The sequence below is a fragment of the Rhagoletis zephyria genome, unplaced genomic scaffold, assembly GCF_001687245.7.
Source record: "Rhagoletis zephyria isolate East Lansing unplaced genomic scaffold, Rhagoletis_zephyria_1.1 Rzeph_scaffold_02739, whole genome shotgun sequence".
Taxonomy (NCBI): domain Eukaryota; kingdom Metazoa; phylum Arthropoda; class Insecta; order Diptera; family Tephritidae; genus Rhagoletis; species Rhagoletis zephyria.
The window spans coordinates 31,539-37,602 of record NW_016159823.1 but is presented as its reverse complement, the minus strand read 5'-3'; the positions used below and the strand labels follow the sequence as shown (position 1 = coordinate 37,602).

The following is a 6,064-nucleotide window of genomic DNA, read 5'->3' as shown; positions in this document are numbered from 1 at the left end:
GCTCATCGCTGCTCCCACTGAATTTAAAAACCAGGATAAGTATTTACAGAACTTATGCTGAGTAGATTCCAGTCGGTTTACAAGCTGATCAGTGAAAGGCGCCCAGACAATATTGCAATATTCGAGTATAGGTTTAACCAAGGCATCAAACAGGCGTATGAGTGTGTATGGGTCGCGGAAATCTCTGCCAGACGTGATAATGAGGCCCAACACTCTACGTGCACGTAGCGATATGTCGTTAATGTGANCAATATTGCAATATTCGAGTATAGGTTTAACCAATGCATCAAACAGGCGTATGAGTGTGTATGGGTCGCGGAAATCTCTGCCAGACCTGATAATGAGGCCCAACACTCTATGTGCACGTAGCGATATGTCGTTAATGTGATTAGCAAAGCTCAACTCGTTGTCAACCGTTACTCCAAGGTCCTTGATAGTGGTGACCACCTGCAGCTTTTGGCCATTCAGGCAGTATACAGGTGGGTGTGGCTTATGCGAACGCGAAAATGACATGACAATACATTTACTTATTTTTAGACTAAGCTTATTTGATGTGCACCAGACACTTAGGCTATTGATATCATTCTGTAATTTACTCATATCATCTGTACTAGTTATTTGGTTAAACATTTTTAGGTCGTCAGCATACAGTAGGTGTTCCGATTTAAATTGGTTACCTATGTCATTCACAGAGATATTAAACAGTATTGGGCCCAAGTGTGACCCTTGTGGCACCCCTGATGTTGTAACAAAACTGCTCGATATGTGGCCATTAACTCTGACTTGCAGATGCCTATTACACAGGTAGGATCGAAACCATTCCAAAGCGTTCCCTTTTACTCCATATGAGCCAAGTTTCTGGATTAGTATGCTATGGTCCACCATGTCAAAAGCCTTGCTGAAATCCGTATAAATTGCATGGACATCTTTGCTGTCGCCCATTGCGTCCAAAGCGTAATTAATATACTGATACAGGTTAGTGGGCGTTGACCTGCCACCAATGAATCCGTGTTGCCTGGTAGTTATAATGTTTCTGAAGGCAAAGGTCATATGGGGCAGTACCATTTTCTCCAGTAGCTTAGCCAGCNACTAGTGTATTAAAACGGAAAAACTTGGCAGCACTGTATAGTTTTCGATGATTTTGGTCGTTTACTTATTTCAGTACGACAATAGACAATGCTACTGTTGTCGATTCGTACACTTTAGCCTAATTTACGACTTACGCAATGCGGCTGAATGTTTTTGAAGGCAAAGGTCATATGGGGCAGTACCATTTTCTCCAGTAGCTTAGCCAGCGACGACTGGATGCATATTGGTCGATAATTACAGACATTCGATCTCAGGCCGGATTTATGAATAGGGCTAATATAAACTACCTTCCAGGCAGAGAGGAAGATCCTCGTTTGAAGGGATTTGCTGAAGATGTGACATATTGGTTCGCAAAGGCTAAAAGCACAGTTTTTCAAAAACACGTTTGCCAACCCATCTGGACCTGCCCCTTTTCGAGCATTTAGTTTTAAGAGCTGTGTAAAGACATCGTTATAGCAGGTGTCAAAGTTGTTTAAATCAGCGTCACTTCCTGTCAGATATGATGTATCTATGCCAATATTACCGGCCATAGACGGTGGGTATATATACTATTGAAATACGAAGCAAATAGCTTACTTCTTCATTACTTGCTGACGTAGTTTCCCATGTTACAGTTGTTGGAATATCAATGCAATTTCGCCGTTTATTTTTAATATAGCTCCAGAACTTGTTTGCATCTGTGTTGATACTGTTTTCCACCCTAGCGACGTATTTCTTATAACAGGCTGCACTGATGGTTTTACATTCGAGCCGTAGAGCACGAAACTTGCTGTAACTAACGCTTGAGTTATTCTTCTTGTAAGAAGCATAAGCTGCCTTTTTTGTTTAATTTTTGTTATTAATTGCTTAGTAAACTAGATAGGGAAATTCATTGTTTCTCCTACGAACTACTGGAACAAACCGCGCGATACCTTCAAAGACTAGTTCATAAAATAGGTTAACTTTTTCATCGATCGTATCAAGCTTGTTTGAGAAGAAATGATTGAGTTTGGGGGTGGTCACCTTCAGATTTGATTGGAAATGAACGTTCACACCCAAGGCAGGGTGGTATCCGTCCTCAGTGACAATAGGATCAGTTTTTTTAACCGTTACTTCGATGTTGCTGAAACAAAGATCCAATAACTGGCCTTTGGAATTTGGCACTTTGTTGGCTTGTTGACATCCACTAAGAATATATTCTGTGTGGGTGAGAATTTCACAATTTTCAGGGCTCGAGCTACTAGGAAAGTTATAATCGCCAATGATTAGTCGTTTACAATTCGCGTTCGTTGCATTGATATAAGACACTGTTTCCAAGTGGGCTTTGTACGTCGCCGGTTATGAATAAGGTGGGATATATACACATTCTAAGATTAGGTCACATTTTAGACCCCTGATTTTTACTAGCACTTGCTCTATGTGATCGTGGTCTACCAGTTCAGCACGGATACCCCTTTTGACTGCTATGAATACACCTCCACCACGGTCGTGGCTGCTTGTTAGTTGATCCCTATCCTTTCTAAAAATAGCATATGTACCATCGATAATTTCACCGTCCGAGATAGACGAGTGCAACCACGACTCGCTCACACATATAACATCTGCTTCGAGGCTTGCGGTGGAGGTTAAGAAATCCTTAAGCTTTGTTCGCAACCCCCTTGTATCCTGATAGTAAATTATTGGTTTATTGGCGCTCTGTCTGCCCGCTTGCGCGTTTGCGGCTTTGGTTTGTCCACCAACCTTGGGATGCCATCAATGTATTTAATCGTCTTAGAGGGTCTTTCTATTAGCAGCGGTCGGGGTCTACTACCTGACGGACGGCCGAGCCTACGAAGTTTCAGTGTTGACAAAGTTTCGGTCAATTCCTGTGGGAGGGCAACAGCTAACTGCTCACGGTCATCTCTAAGTCAGTCGACGCCATCAGTTTTCGTGGACTCCGGCAAGTTGAGTGCTACCACGTTTTCCTCCCTCTCAATGTTATTTATGATTTTTTCGAGTACGCTAACGCGTTTCTCTACTTCGGAGTACTGTTTCGTGATGGTTTCATTTTGTTTGTTAACTTTCTTTAACTCAGCCCTAATATCTACTCAGCTGTTTCCAATGTCATTTTTGAACGGGACGAAGTATTTTTCAAATATGCCCTCAATAGTTTTGGCGGCAGACTCATCACAGTCAGCTTCAGACATGTCATTCGATACGTAGACAGTAACCTCACTTATGCAGGCGGTACATTTCCGCTTAAGTCCTTTCTTCTTGACCTCCGGTGCAATATTCTTAAATTCTTTGCGGTCCAGACCGGTGCACATTGCATGGATCCATTTATTACATTCATTACATAGAATACTAGACGAATTAACATTTATTATTTCGCGACAAACACCACACATGAATTTACTTGACATGTTGCAGCGTTGCCAGATTGTAATAGTTCGAAGATAAATTATGACTAAAATAAAAATTGCTACATTGGTTTATTAAATGTATGACAGTTAAAAAGATGAATTCAACAGAAGAGTCAACTGATTCTTAGAAATTGAAAAATCAAACGAAATGGAATTCGAGATCTCATTAAATTCACGAAGCGCCCGTGCAATTGGTGCATTGGATTCATAATTGGTTTTGAAAATCTTAAGGTAAAAAGGGTAAGAGCTTCGTAAAGTTCTTGCCGGAATAAGAACTTTTATGCGTTGCAACAGAAACTCACAATCAATGTCCCCTTGAATTGAATTAAAAACGAAAGACAGTGATAGTATCGACCTTCTGCGTTCAAGCGACTTTAAGTTTATTAAAAGCTGGCGGGAGTTATACGATGGAATAGGGTCCAAGAAATTTAGACATCTTAGAGCGAAGATCAGAAACACCTTTTGCCNTTTAAGGTAAAAAGGGTAAGAGCTTCGTAAAGTTCTTGCCGGAATAAGAACTTTTATGCGTTGCAACAGAAACTCACAATCAATGTCCCCTTGAATTGAATTAAAAACGAAAGACAGTGATAGTATCGACCTTCTGCGTTCAAGCGACTTTAAGTTTATTAAAAGCTGGCGGGAGTTATACGATGGAATAGGGTCCAAGAAATTTAGACATCTTAGAGCGAAGATCAGAAACACCTTTTGCCCCCGTTCAATTCTTGCTATAGCAAGAATCTCCAAATTAATAAAGCATACTCCAGCCTGGACCGAACAAATGCAGTAAACAATAATTTAATTGTGTAATCGAGTAGGACTTCGAGATAATAAAATTGATGTGACTTAAGAAAGAGATGTGAGTCAAAAATCACTCCAAGGTCTTTGATCTCATCCACAGATTGAAGGACATTATTAGAGATATTGTATGACGATTGCAGAGGATCACGAGAATTGGAGTACGTGACTTGACAACATTTTTTAATATTTAAAGATATAAAGGAATTAGTACACCAACAGGCAGGTTCATTAAGATCAGCCTGAAGCCTAGCTACATCGTTTAAATTTCTTACTGCGGCAAAAACTTGCAAGTCATCTGCGTATAATAAGTGATTAGCAAAAGAAAAGCAACTGCTTATATCAATTATAAATAGGACGAAAAGTAGAGGACCTAGAACACTTCCTTGAGGTACCCCTTAAGTGGCAATGAAAGGAGCAGAGGATTCGCCCCCAATCGTAACCAGACAACGCCTTTCACTTAGATATGATTCCAACCATTGAAGGAAAATCGAGTAAAAACCAAAAGAGCCCAATTAACGTAAGAGAATTCTATATGACACGGTGTCAAAAGCGTTAGAGAAATCTGTGTAGGTGCAATCTACTTGAAGTCCGGACGAAAATGATTCAATGCAATATTCGCTGAAAACGGCCAGGTTGGAGACCGTGGACCTGCCTGATACAAAACCATGTTGGTTGGAAGAAATTAAACTTTTCGTAGCAAAGTATACTTTCTCTTTACTGATAGCTTCGAATAATTTGGAAGTAGTCGACAGCTTGAAAATTGGTCTATAGTTTCGTACATCATTCTTTTTGCCACTTTTAAAGATTGGTGTTACTGTAGTCAATTTCCAATCATCAACGAAGACACCGGCTGCTAGAGATTTATTAAAAAGTATTTTTAGTGGAGTGACTATAGCGGGACATTGAATAAAATTACCGAGAGGCCGTCCACGTCTGTCTGAGATGAGGGCTTCAAAGCTAAAATTCCTTCTGATAGGTCCTCAGATAGGGGAGATTCAAATTACCAAAATTTAGAGAAGAAAACTGATTACATTCGGGAAGATTATAGGAGTCTATATTGTCTCGGACAAAGTTAGAATGGAAAAACTCGGCAAATAAATTGGCAACCTCACACGGAGAGCTCGCCACTTTATCATTCAAACACACGGCAGCTGGTACATTCGCACAGGACTTGTTAGATTTGATGAATTGCCAAATAGTCTTAGGACTCGATTTAATATTATTCTCAACATTAAGTATGTAATTACGGTAAAGAAATTTGTTTAGGCAATTAAACTCTTTTAAATAACACTTTTATTTGGGGAATATTAGAGAATCATATACCCAACAGCAGAGTTGTGAAAAATGCATTAATTTTTTAATGCATTAATGGTATTAAAGGAATAATGTTAATGAAAAAATTAATGCATTAAATTATGAAATTTAATGCAAATGAATATTTCAATGCATTAATTCTGAAAAATGTAAAGCTAATGAAATTTTTTTCCATTAAATTACCCAAGCCAATGCTAATGAAAAAATTGTAATGCACTAAAATGTTTAATACTTTTGCTCTTTTGCATTATTAAAAACCATTAAGGGTCGGTTACTCAATGTCTGGTTAACACTAATCTGCGGTTAAACATCGTTATCGACGTCTACGACTCCATGCATACAACAGGGAGTCGGTAACGTCGATAACTATATTTAACCGAGGATTAGCGTTAACCAGACATTGAGTAACCGGCCCTAAATTTTTTTCTGGTGAAATATAAATAACCTCTTATGGAAGGGCTTGGAATAATTACTAATAGTTT

General features: G+C 39.3%; 1 long non-coding RNA gene across 1 annotated transcript; it reads left to right on the top strand.

The window, feature by feature from the left end:
* Window positions 1-1,095: 1,095 nt before the first annotated feature.
* LOC108367590 (uncharacterized) lies at window positions 1,096-4,959 on the top strand. Its single transcript, XR_001848268.1, has 3 exons — window positions 1,096-1,238; window positions 1,558-1,559; window positions 4,948-4,959. It is a non-coding gene; the product is annotated as an uncharacterized LOC108367590 (long non-coding RNA).
* The last annotated feature ends 1,105 nt before the right edge of the window (window positions 4,960-6,064 follow it).